General features: G+C 44.8%; 1 long non-coding RNA gene across 1 annotated transcript; it reads right to left on the bottom strand.

The window, feature by feature from the left end:
• Positions 1–9,625: 9,625 nt before the first annotated feature.
• LOC133048116 (uncharacterized) lies at positions 9,626–11,937 on the bottom strand. Its single transcript, XR_009690956.1, has 3 exons — positions 11,736–11,937; positions 10,364–10,701; positions 9,626–10,025 (listed from the first exon to the last, which is right to left on the bottom strand). It is a non-coding gene; the product is annotated as an uncharacterized LOC133048116 (long non-coding RNA).
• Between the last annotated feature and the right edge of the window lie 1,554 nt (positions 11,938–13,491).

The raw sequence follows: 13,491 nt of genomic DNA, 5'->3' as shown, positions 1-13,491 counted from the left end.
GTGCCAAACCACCACCTTGAGAAATATTGTCCCATTTTCCAAAGAAGGTAAAAGGACTTCCGGAAATCATCCAGATGCTTAAAGGGGAAGAACCTGGGTGAGAGCTTAGGAAAGACTCTCTTCGACCTGGCGCTCCAGGAAGGCTTGGGGAACGAGGGTGGGCAGGTGAACGGGGCAGCAGGTCAGGGAGAATCACAAGCGGAAAAGCAGAGAGGCAGGACTCGGCACGTTTTAATTATTCCCCAAAAGGAGCCCTTCTGACTGGAGACTTTCAGTTCGCCTACGACTGCTTGGTGTTCTAAGCATTTCATCACGGCGGTAAACATCAAATATTGTTTCATAACACAGGCATACACCTGGAATATTCAGTGACAGCTCACTGCCATAAATTATTATTACAAAATAGCAGCTGTGAAGAGATCATGAGGCAGCGGCCCCTCCTCTGTACGCTTGGGTATGAACTACGGGCTTTCCAAGTCCATAGGAACCAGGCCAGACGCTCATTCCAGTTATGGAGTTTCATTGGTCACGTTCCAGATAGTCGTTTTATTGGTGAGAAGGATGACTAACTAGCAGGCTGATTTACATGCAAGTTCCTACTTGGCCTTTTTCCTGTCAGCAAAATCTTCTAGTGTCTTCTAGCTAACTTCCAACTTCAGTATAAAAAATACACTCCAGGCAGTGAAATACATCCAAGGGACCAGCAAAGAAAGGTTAAGGAGGAGTCCAGCCCAGGGACAACGTGGGCTGGACGTTACCAGGAAAAGCAAGAGCAAGCTAGCCAAGAAGTGTCGCAAGGAAAGAATTTTCTGGAGCCTTACACAAACTCTGGTTACTATCCTGGGCAATGTTATAGTTTCACTGCTGGTTTGTATTAACTAGTACTAGAAACACATAGTAAGTGACCTAATTCTTTTCCAGTGGATTTTCCCTTTTTTGGAGCTATACCCTGGTTGGCTGCTTTATTTAATAATTTACTAAATCAACAGTCAGTATGACTTTGAGCTCAACCCTGGATTAAATTTTCAAATATGTTTTTATAATATTTAATAAATATGAATTCAGTTTTTCTAAGGATTTTTAGGTATAATTTTATATTTCATGAAATTTACCCATTTTAAGTATACAATTCAATAACTTTAAATAGTTTTACAGAGTCGTGCAGTCATCACCACATGAAGAATTCTTTGGATTTTTGGCCATACCAGATGGCTTATGGGTGAGATCCCTGACCCAGGACTGAACCCAGGGCTATGGCAGGGGAAGCGCTATGTCCTAACCACCGGACCTCTCGGGGACTCCCGAACATTCATTTTTGAGCTCATTTTTTATTTGAATCTTTCAATAGATGATAATTTTCAAGAGTAAATGATAAGCCACAGAGAGGTCTGTCATCTAAGTTACTGACTCAACTTTTATTGAGTTTTCTTTGGGTGGCCAGAGGTCTCCTGTCTGTCCTTTCAGATGCCTGTGTTTGAAGAGAGTGTGTCCAGATAATGTGGTTTGTTGTTCCGACTCATCCTGTGGTTCCCTGTTACTTGATCTTCCCTGAAGTAAAGGACCACTGAGTAGGCTGAGGACTAACGAGGCTGCCAGCTGGCCTCATTATCACACGTGGCGACCGGCGGCCAAACAAGTCCTGATGTCACTAGTAGGTGCTTTGCAATCAAGCATTTCAACGATTCTTGACAGCAACTGTGTGAAGTCCCCAGGGTCACGTATTTCTATTTTTGCTTTAACATTGATTCCAGTTCCCTTCACCTGCCTACATCAATCACTATGACCTTGAAGTGTGGGACAAATCTCTTTCCAGTTTTCCCCTTCCCCACAGGGACCTCTGTGACCTTGATTCTGGCTTTATTTCGTCTATGCTTAAAATGATAATCCATTTCCTTCTGTCAAAGGCATCTTCATTACTGTCTCCTTGTCCCCTCTCTTCACAAACTATTCCTACAGCACATACCAACATTTTAGTTATGGACACCTCATACTCTGAAGTTGAAAACTTGGTCTGTGGAGCTTCTGAATTCGAAGGCTCTATAGTCAGTTCTTCCAGGAGTTGCCTTCAAAATCGTCTTAAGCAAACCATTCTCTGACCATTGCCTCCAGTCTTTGCAGCTCTGACTTCAGTAATTCTTTCTTTGCCTGGGATCCATAATCCATTAGTCCTCAAACTATTTCACTGTCCATAACATCATCATGTCTGTCCTGAACTATCTTCCATCCATGATTCATTACTCCCTACACCTCTCCCTTCAGCAAACTTGCCTAACCCAGGGCAAAATCCGCTGTCCGTCAGCCCCACCAGTGCGGCTGGGTGAGGCTGGAGGAGAGCCACCGACCGCGTGGAGTGGCTCACGTTAAACCGCGGCTGCTAGCCTCCCGTCCCCTTAGAGCTACCTGGCGGCCCCCTCCCGCTGTCCTCCGTCGTTCACTCTGCCACTCTCCAAGGCAGCTGCTTCACACCTTCCTTTCTCTCCTAAACCTCACATGGATGACCTTACCTCCCATTTCCTCAAGAAAAGAGAAGCAACCAGAAAAAAGCCTTCTAGGACCTCCCATTATCACATCTGCCTTATCCTCTATCACATGTCGCCATAGATAAACTATCCAAGCTCCCCATTCAATATCACTGTCTCCGCTTGTGCACTAGGCTCGCTATTCTCTCACCTACTCAAAGACGTGGCTTCAGAAATTATTCCTCTCTCCCTTGCATCCTCGAATTTTCCTCTCTACTAGATCATTCCCCTTAGTCTATGAATATGTCCTAAAATATCCTCATCTTAGCACATAACAATATTTACCTCTCAATTTCACTTTTATCCCCCTTCTGGTGGCTCAGATGGTGAAGAATCCACCTGCAGCACTGGAGACCAGGGTTTGATCCCTGAACTGGGAAGATTCGCTAGAGAAGGGAATGGCAACCCACTCCAGCATTCTTGCCTGGAGAATTCCATGGACAGAGGAGACTGGTGGGCTACGGTCCATGGGGTCGCGAAGGGTGGGACACAACTGAGCAACTAACACTTTCACTTTCACTGTACTGGCTGCCACCCTATCTATCTGCTTCCCTTTTAACAAAACTTTAAAATGTACATTGTCAGTGCATGCTGTCTCCAATCCGTCTCTTCCCATTCTCTTTGGAATCTCCTCTACTCAACTTTTCATTGCTTTTGTCATGATCCCCTGTGAGGTCCATTCTGTTAACTTCGACAGTCAAACCAGCGTTTCCACAGCTGATCTTTCCCTGCTCCCCAAAACACTTTCTCCCCTTGGCTTCCAAGACAGCACGCACTCTCACTGCCGCTCTCCCTCACTGGCTGCCCTTTCTGTCTCCTCTGCTAATTCCTCCTCTGAGGATCCAGAACATTTTCCCTCCTCTTGCTGTACCCCCAGATGATCTTAAGCAGCCTGTAGCTTTAAATACTAATTAATATGGTGGTGACTCCTAAATACACATCTCAAGCCAGATCTCTCCTTCGACCTCCAGATTCATATTCAATTGCCTGCTTGAAAATTGCGAACATATGTTCGCAATTGAATGTGTATACCCAGAACAGAATACCCAGTTCTCAACCCCCAGATTTGGGCCTCTTGCAGTTTCCTCCATCCCAGTGATTGGCTTATCAGTTGCTCAGTCCAAACATTTGGATTCACCTTGATCTCTCCCTTTCTCTCATGCTAAGACTACATACTTAAGATTAGGACCTGAACCCACAACTTCTGGCTTAGGAGGAGACTTGAGCCCACAATCTCCCAGCTGAAATTGCACACCTAGGTCTCAGGACTTAAGGAAACATGCTCTTTATGTTTTGGTGCAGAAGGAATTCAGCAAAAGGCAAAGTGACAGGGGAGAAACGGATGTGTTGAGAGAGAGTCACACTCCATAGACAGAATGTGAGAGCCATGTTGGAAGGTGAGAGATCCCAGAATATGACATAGTGAGCTTTTATGGGCTGGGTAATTTCATAGGCTAATGAGTGGGAGGATAATTCCAATTATCTGGGGGAGGGGAGAGGACTTCCAGGAATTGGGCCACCGCCCCCTTTTCGGACTTCTATGGTTGGCTTCAAAACTGCCACGGCCCTTGTTGCTGTGTCATTTAGCCGATGTACTGCAATGAGCATATAGTGAGGCCCAAGGCCCACTGGAAGTAAACCTTTCACCATCTTGGGTCTAATAGGTTCTAGCTAGTGTATGTCACATCTTCACCCACAGCACAAAGAAAGATCTGCGTGATGCAGCGAAGATCCTGAATGCCACAACTAAGACCCAACACAGCCAAATAAATAAAGAAATTTTAAGTTAAAAAAAAATAAATAGGTGCTGAAGGTTTATTGTAAGACAAGCACTTTGCATGCTCTTAATTTTGACTGTCTAAATATAAACACTCTACTAAAGTGTTGTGGCCTTTTCCTTGAAAAGACAAAATAGAAGTCACAGAGGAAATGTCTCATCTAATTTTCTGTACATGATCCTGAATATTTCACTTTTATTCATATTGAAATAATCAGTGCTGAAAATCTTTCTAAAAGGATTTATGCCTCATGGAAATCTAGACCTTCAATATTCATTTTAGAGGAAGAAGCACCTACTTAATAAGACTTTCAAATAAGATGACCTTGTAGGTTTTCTTCCTAAAAATTAAAAGAAATAAAACTAGAGTTTCCTTCAAAGATATATTACCCAATCTAGCTTGGAACACACACCACCCGGTATCAATTTGTACACTCCTTTCTGTGGTTCTGTGGGTTTTACCCTGTTATTTTGTAACACTGTGTTTTCTAGCAAACTGTCCTTCCTTAGCCTCAGGGCCTCTTCCTGCCTTTTCGGAGGAGGGGCCGCCAGCCTCTATCAGATCTCTCCTCCCAAGCTCTCCTCTTCCGGGTTGAGAGGTTGCGCATTATTTTTTGAAATCAGCTTCTCCCACACAGACCTGGTGGTTTCAGATGTGGGAAACCACCCACACGGAGGGCAGACTTTCTGAGCCCCGCCTTGCACGGCTGCATCATGTGCGGGGGAGGGGGGCACATCAGGTGCTCCGGCTCCTAATCCCGGCCCCACGCGGGCCCTCCGGCTCCTAATCCCGGCCCCACGCGGGCCCTCCGGCTCCTAATCCCGGCCCCACGCGGGCCCTCCGGCTCCTAATCCCGGCCCCACGCGGGCCCTCCGGCTCCTAATCCCGGCCCCACGCGGGCCCTCCGGCTCCTAATCCCGGCCCCACGCGGGCCCTCCGGCTCCTAATCCCGGCCCCACGCGGGCCCTCCAGCATGTCACACGTTCATCCAGGGCTTTAGTGTCCTCAAGTTAAACACATGGGCCAGGAGCCTGTCAAGCTCCCCCTGTCCCTGTTCCTCAGATGCCGTGGAGATGGGAAAATATAATGATGGCTTCCTCTGAGGCTGTCAGAGGGGAACCGATTGGATATTGAGGATCATCCTTTTCTTTTGGCAAAGAAAGCTGTAAATAAATGGTGAATAAAAGTTCATCTACTCGTGTACAGAGTTGTGCTGAGGCAGTCTAGGGAAGAGAAATAGTACCTTAGAAAGGAGCTTCTTCAAAAAAAAAAAAAAAAGAAAGAAAGGAGATTTTTCTTTCCATAAAACCAAATAATGGAAGTTTCAAACACTTCTCAGAAATGCTAGTAACTAGATTTCTTGGAGTCATTTTCAAAGCAGTTATATCTTTTGGGTTTGGGGTTGGTGGGTAATTTCTATTTCCTCTTTTTTATCTTTTTATATATCCTCTGAATCTTTTACTAATATATATTAATTCTATGATCAAGATAGGTATTTTTTAAAAGAAAGAAGTAAATGGCTTTAACTGTGCCAATGGAGGACAGAAGAGAGAGAGAAACTGAAAAACTAACAATGATGAAACTGACATTTACTGAATATCATTTGTTATCTACTGAATAGTAACGAGCTCACTTACTTCTCAATTCTGAATATGTAAACATCCCATTTTACATATAAGAAAAACAAGGCAGAGAGGAGTCAAATAACTCTTCTAAAGTCACGGAGCTGGTAAATGCAGTCACTGGGGCTTCACCAGGATGGTCTAACATAAGGGCCTCTGCTGTTTTATCCCCATGTTCTGCTGCCTTCTAAAGAGTCTAAAAATTAGTCAGAACATTGTTTAACTTTAGAGGACAGGGTTTTTTTTGTTGCTCTTTTTTCTTTTTTTTTTTTTAGGACAGTTTTTTTTTTTTTTTTTTTAATACAAACTACATTTTATTTAGGTTACTATTTCCTGAACACACATGAACAGAAGTTAAATGGTTTAGAATGGCCTGTGATTTAAAGTTTGCCGTGGATGTGGGAAGGAGGGGTTGAGAGTTTGGGGTTAGCAGATACAAACTTATACAGGGAAGATGAACAACATGGTCCTGCTATGTAGCATAGGAACTATATTAAATATCCCCTAATAAACCATCCTGGGAAAGAACAGATAAATGTCTGAATCAGCAGAGATTAACCCAGCACTGTAAGGCAATGTGTGCCTGTGTGCGTCAGTCATGTCCGACTCTCTGTGACCCCGTGGACTGTAGCCCACCAGGCTCCTCTGTCCATGGAATTCTCCACACAAGAATACTAGAGTGGGTTGTCATTTCCTACTCCAGGGGATCTCCCCGACTCAGGGATCTAACCCGCCTCTCTTTTTGTCTCCTGCATTAGCAGGCCGATTCTTTACCACTGAGCCACCTGCCTTAGAGACCTAAGCAAACCCAAATGGGACCTATAAATACCTCAAGGTTAAGAAAGCCAAACCTCAGGACTACCAGTCACAAACAGCCAAGCAAGCTTTCCCATATAAGGCAGGAGTGTAAGCTGTAGCCAATCAAATAATTTCCTTGCTCTGAATCTACCTTTTCTCTGTAAGTCTTTCCCCTAGCTCCTATTGGTGGAAAGCACTACTAAATACTTCTATTTTGGTGCTGTCTGATTCCAATTGATTTCTGCTCCAATAAACTCTTAAAATCTTTAATACGCCCCAGTTTGTCTTTTAACAGCTGATATCTGGATCATTTTGTGTAGGCACCTCAAAGAGATTCAGAAGATGATTCGAATGGTTTGGACGGTTGGGAAGCATTAGGAGCTGCCAATCAGCTTTCAAAAATATGTGTACAGGCACTTCCCTCGTGGTCCAGTGGCTAAGACTCCACACTCCCAATGCAAAGGACCCAGGTTCAGTCCCCGGTCAGGGAATTAGACTCCACATGCCACGGCTAAGAGTTCATATGCAGCACCTAAAGATGCCACACAGCGGGCTTCCCTGGAGGCTCAATGGTAAAGAATCTGCCTACCAATGCTGGAGACACGGGTTTGATCCCTGACCTGGGAAGACCCCACATGCCAAGGAGCAACTGACCCTATGTGCCACCATTGTTGAGTCTGTGCTCTAGAACCCAAGAGCTGCAACAAGAGAAACCCTTGCAATGAGAAGCCCACGCGCTGCAACTGCAGAAAAGCCCAAGGAGCAGCAAAGACCCAGCACAGCCAAAAATAAATAAAATTACATGGAGTTATTTTTTAAAAAAGATCCCACATACCACAACGAATTATTTTGTGTGTGTGTGTGTGTGTGTGTGTGTGTGTTGGCCCTGCCAGGCAGAGCTTCCCTACCAGTGATTGAACCCAGGCCATAGCAGGGGAAGCCCCAGATCCTAACCACTAGGCCAACAGGGAACTTCCCCCAAATAAAATGTTTTTAAAAGTACAATCTATCCATAAGACAGAGGATGAGATGGTTGGATGGCATCACTGACTCAATGGACACGAGTTTGAGCAAGCTCCAGGAGTTGGTGATGGACAGGGAAGCCTGGTGTGCTGCAGTCCATGGGGTCGCAGAGTCGGACACGACTGAGCGGCTAAACTGATCCACAGGACAAGATTCTATCCGCAGAGCAAACGGTCCAGGAGAAACCACCGAGCCAAGGGGGCCTCATCACCGTGATCTCATGTCATGTCAACAGCGTGGTCCCTGTCCCGCTCACAGCCAGGACTGGCGACTCCTGAGGGCTGCTGTCGGTCTTCTTTCTCCTCATCCTCCACTTCCTGATTTTTCAGTCTGCTCTCTTCCATGGCTGGATCCACTCCACCTTGTGTGTGTGTGTGTGTGTGTGTGTGTGTGTGTGTGTGCGCGCGCACTCCTGTGAGTGCTCAGTTCTGTGTGACTCTTTGCCTCCCCATGGACTGTGCCCACCAGGCTCCTCTGTCCATGGAATTTTCCAGACAGTAATGCTGGAGTGGGCACCTATTTCCTACTCCGGGGTATCTACCCAATCCAGGGATTAAACCCGTGTCTCTTGCGTCTCCTGCATTGGCAGGCAGATTCCTTACCACTAATCACCTGGGAAGCTTCACACCACCTTTCAGGACACCAGATGACAGAAGCAATTTCAGGGCTCAGAACTGAAGAAAGGCCTCAGTCTCAGTAAACATTGGCCGGATGGATGAGTAATGACTCTAGGTGTGGTCATTTCATCTAATATCCCAGGGTGGGGAAGGACACAGGACTGCAAGATATAATAAAGATTACCTATGCTAACCAATTAGGTTCTAATTGTGGGGGATGGGGGAGCTTAGAAGGGCAGCAGCTTGGTTCACTGGAGCCTGCAAGCCAAGTTCAGACTCTGACTTTGCTCCTTCCTTGTCGTGGAAGTTCGATTTCTTTCCTTGAGCCTCAGTCAATAGGCCTATTTAAAATGCCTAGCTCAGGACCCAGGTGGCGCAGTGGTAAAGAACCCACCTGCCAATTTAGGAGTTGCAGGAGCCGTGGGTTTTATCCCTGGGTCAGGAAGATCCCCTACAGAAGGAAATGGCCACCCACTCCAGTATTCTCGCCTGGGAAATCCCATGGACAAAGGAGCCTATAGTCCAAGGGATCGCAAAAGAGTTGGGCAGGATGGAGCAAACACACACAACTCGGGACTTCTTGGATGTCCAGTGGTTAAGACTGTGCTCTCAGCTCAGGGAGAACGGGTTTGATCCCTGGTCTGGGAACTAAGGTCCCACATGCCACACAGCTCAGCCTTAAAAAAGAAAAATGCCTGACTTTCAGGGATGCTATATTTTGGGCGTGAGAAGTGTCTCCTCAGGCTCTTCTCTGGTCCTTGCTTTTATTCCGGCTCCATAAAGGAGACCCCAAGTTGATGGGTTATGAATTGGGCCACAAGTGAATGGGGCTCTCTTTCTTTCTCCTTTATCTTTTCTGAGGGTCAGCATGGAAGGAGACACCCCGCCCGCCTCCTCCACCCCCAACACACACACTCACTGTTTTTCTCTTAACCCTCTCTTCTCTTTCTGGGTCTATGTTTCATAGTAGTAGGAGGTCAGATCGACCTCAGCTCTTTCTTTCCAGGTGGCTGACGTGGCAGAGAAGACAGGAAGCATTTCCTTCTGAAGAAAAGACCTGTCCTTCCTGTTGTCTTTTCTTCTGGCATCTCTTTGCTTCAACCCCCTATCTCCCATGTGACCAACTGTTCATAACACTTGGGTTTAGGATTAAAAGAAGGAAGGGTCTGATTGAGTCATTATCACTGGAGTACCCTGCCCCAGGGTTTCACATACAAGCCCAGCAACAATAAATGGTTAATGCATTCAGATTGAAATTTGATGACCGGTCATCTCAGACATGCAAAGAAAATGTTGAAGATGGAGCTTCAAATTGCCAATGAAAGTATCTCAGTTTTCTAATGTGAGACAGTGTTATGCCAAGGTGACAACTCTCTGCCAAAGCTGTTTCTCTCACTTTTTCTCTGTTCCTCCTGGAGACAGTGTCTAGAGGGTGGTGCTTAGGTGACCTCATGGTGACTCTTCTCTGGATTGTCACCAATGTGTGCTGCAAGAATGCTAGTCTGGTCTTGTCCTTGAGCTGTCAATCCTAAAGTCTGCTCTCTGGGCTCTCCTCCTTCTCCCCCATTCCCGTGACTGGCAGGAACTTCTCTTGCATCACATCTGCCTCCTCACCAAGGTGAAATCTGTAAACACCTACTTCCCAGAACTGTAGTAGCAGAATGGCTCCTGGGGAAACATTATTTATGGAATAGAAAAAACACACACATAGATCCCCCCACACACACACACGATCTTTGTCACGCTGCATTCCTTTATCACTGTCTGTTGTCTGAATATCACCTTTGGAAATCGTATGGGGAAAGAAACCTGGAATTTGGGATAATTCCCCAAAATTCATAAGGTCAGGCTCTTAAAAATAATTTCTAGTATCGCTGCGTGTGACTTCATTTCCCATTATACTCTTTTATGTTCTCCCTATAACAGAACATTCAGGGATGTTCCATTTTGCTTGCTACTGTAACTGCAACATCTGAAATAGCACATGGCCCAGGAGAGGTGCTCACTAAGTATTTGTTGAATGACTGAGTGGTCAATCACATCCTCTGTGTTTGGATTTATCCAGTTCCACTCTCGGGGCAGTCCCACTTCCCTTCGCTCCAGGTCCTTGAAGAGTGGTGCACACGAGCTTGCGTGCTGCCGGGAGCCGTCACCAGCTTGGAGGCGGTAGTTGAAGCGGCGGGTCTTAGCGAGGAAGAGCAAGAAGGAGCCCATGTGGGGGGCAAGAGTGGTCCTAGAGCAGCAGTTCTCAAACTTCTGAATCTCAGAACCTCTTTACATTTCAAGGAATTGCTGAGGACCCCAAGGAACTCTCTTTACATGGGTTATGTCAATATTTCTTCTACTAAAATTAAAACAAAAAATTTAAAATATTTATTAATTTATTGAAAATGGACAAAAATATTACACATTAGCATAAATAGTATATTTTTAAAACAATTATATTTTCTTTTTTTAATTGAAGCATAATTGATTTAAATATCATGTTAGTATCAGGTATATGGGACAAGTGATTTATTTATATATTAATATATGTATTCTTTTTCAGATTCTTTTCCCTTATAAATTACTACAAAATATTGACTGTGTTTCCTTGTCCTATTCAGTAGGTCCTTGTTGGTTATCTGTTTTGTATATAGCAATGTGTATAAAGCATAGCTGTATTTTCCAAAACAAAAGTTACCAAGAGGAGTGACATTTACTTTTTTTTCAAGTCTCTTATGTCTGGTTTGATAAAGGCAGCTGAACTTTTATATCTGCTCCTCTGTTCAATCAGTTGTGATATATTTTGGTTGAAATCCGGTCTCACATAGAGATAGAGTTGAAAAGGGGAGGATCCTAGGGACTCCGGTGGTTTCTGACCTCATTCTGAAAACTGCTGTCCTGAAGCGACACTTGCGGGACATTCTTGGTGGTTCAGTGGTTAAGACTCTGAACTTCTACTGCATGGCGCATGCGTTCAGTCCCAGGACAGAGAACTAAGATCCCTCATGCCTCAGGGCATGGGCAAAATAATAATGATAATGATGGTAAAGTAGCTGTTTAAACTTAACAAATAAACAGAATCTTGCTGCAGCAATAATGACCCTCTCCGTCACAAAGCTCCGACGTTGTCCTTGGACAGTCGCTAAGTCTGTGACCCTGTGGACTGTAGCTCGCCAGACAGATCTGTCCTTGCGATTCTCCTGGTGAGAATACTGGAGTTTCCTTCTCCAGGGGATCTTCCCGGACCAGAGATCGAACGTGCGTCTCCTGCATGGACATGGATTCTTTACCTGGGAAGCCCCACAGAGTTCTAACCCTCCAGAAACTCCAGATCCTGCTGGAAGAACAGAACTCCCGTTTCTCACCTTCCCTGCCCCCCATTTCTCCACTTACCAGTTCTTCAATCACATGTGACAGCTGGCAGTCTGGAACAGGAAAGATAGATAAAATATACGTTCCTGAGGGAAGGTGCTGAGGGAAGAGGGGAGTGGACTAGACACCCTAGGAAGGGGGTGAGGGAAAGAAAACACGCTACCCATCTTCAGCGAGATGAGGTTAGGAAGTGTAAGCGTGTTTATGGACAAAGATGACTCAGTGCCTGGGCGGAAAGAAGGAAACAAACAATAAAGCCCAACCTGCTGGGTGTGTGTGGAAAGAACTGGTTCTCAGAGGGGGAGGAGTTGGTGTTATAAATTAACAATAACATGATTACATTTTTACAGCCTGCTTCCTATTTATTGGGGGAACTGATGGAAAGATAGCTGACAACCAAGTTGAGCTCTGAGACTCCTGAATTCTCAGCACATTGGCGTGGCCTTGCTGCCCCGGGTGGGAAGGCTTCCGGCAACAACAGTTTATAAACCGCTCCCCTCGGGCAGCCCCACCACCTACACTCCACTGTGTATCCTGCTCGTCTGCTTTATGGAGGGAAGGCCCAGGCAGCAGCTGCCAGTGGTCCTAGCCAGGTCCCCGGGACCACCTGTCACACGTGGCCCGGCTCTGCCTGGACGGCTGTCTCCGTCTGTGTGTGTGCATGTGCACGCACGTGAGTGGGTGTATGCTGCTGCAACTAGAGGCAAGAGCCGCACCCACATGGAAATAGAAGATTTTTGTGTCTAAGAACTTCTTAACCTGTTAGCTCAGTGAATAAGTAGAAGCAAGGATTGGGTTTTTTATTTTTTAATATAACAACTTTACTGAGATAAATTTGAATGCCATAAAATTTACAGTTTTAAAGTTTACAATTCAATGACTTTTAGAATATTTACAGAATTATGCAACCACCATCAATATCTAATTTTAAAACATTTTTATAAAAATAAAAACTCTGTTTCTTTTCCAAAAAGAAACCCCACTGAACATGTTTTCAAGGTTTATCCATGCTACAGCATGTACCAGTATTTCTTTCCTTTTTGTGGGCAAATAATACTCTGTGGTTTGAATATACCACATCTTAGTGATCTGTTTATTAATCTACAGATACCCATTAATTGGCAACCATTTGGGTTGTTGTGACTATTATAAATAAGGCCACTATGCATATTTAGGCCACAGCTACTGAGGCACGAGACACTGGAGTCTGTGGGCCGCAGTGAAAGATCTCGCTCGAAGCAGTGAAGACCCCAAGTGCTGCAACTTAGACTGGACGCAGCCAAACATAAATATTTTTTAAAAAGTCAATCTCATCCAAAAATATCCTCATGGAAACATCCAGAACAGTGTTTGACCACATACTGGAGAACTGTGGCCCAGCACGTTAACACATACAATTAATCTTCACATTTGGAAATTTAAAAATAAAAAAATTCAAAATAAAGTAAAAGTAGTGTTGCAGTGAAACACGAAAAGTTTTCTTTTTCTCTTCGTCCTTTGAGCCCTTCTCTGATTTAACTGGTCCCCATCTACAGTCTTCATTGATAACTAAATTTCCTTCTTTTCAGAAGACTAACCTGTTAGGTAAACTACATCACAGAACAACCGCCCTCTAGCTCTGCATGAACCACATTATGTATCCATTATCTTTTAATTTTATGCTAGTCACATCCTGATGCTTAACTTTATAGCACTGTCTCTACAAACCACCCCTTATAGTTTGTTTTTCTCTCTTTCTGCAAATTGCAGTGCAATCCACAAAAAAACAGTGGACGCT

This window comes from Dama dama, chromosome 28 (assembly GCF_033118175.1).
Source record: "Dama dama isolate Ldn47 chromosome 28, ASM3311817v1, whole genome shotgun sequence".
NCBI classification, from domain to species: Eukaryota; Metazoa; Chordata; class Mammalia; order Artiodactyla; family Cervidae; genus Dama; species Dama dama.
The sequence above is the reverse complement of the archived record's forward strand: the minus strand, read 5'-3'. Positions and strand labels throughout refer to the sequence as shown.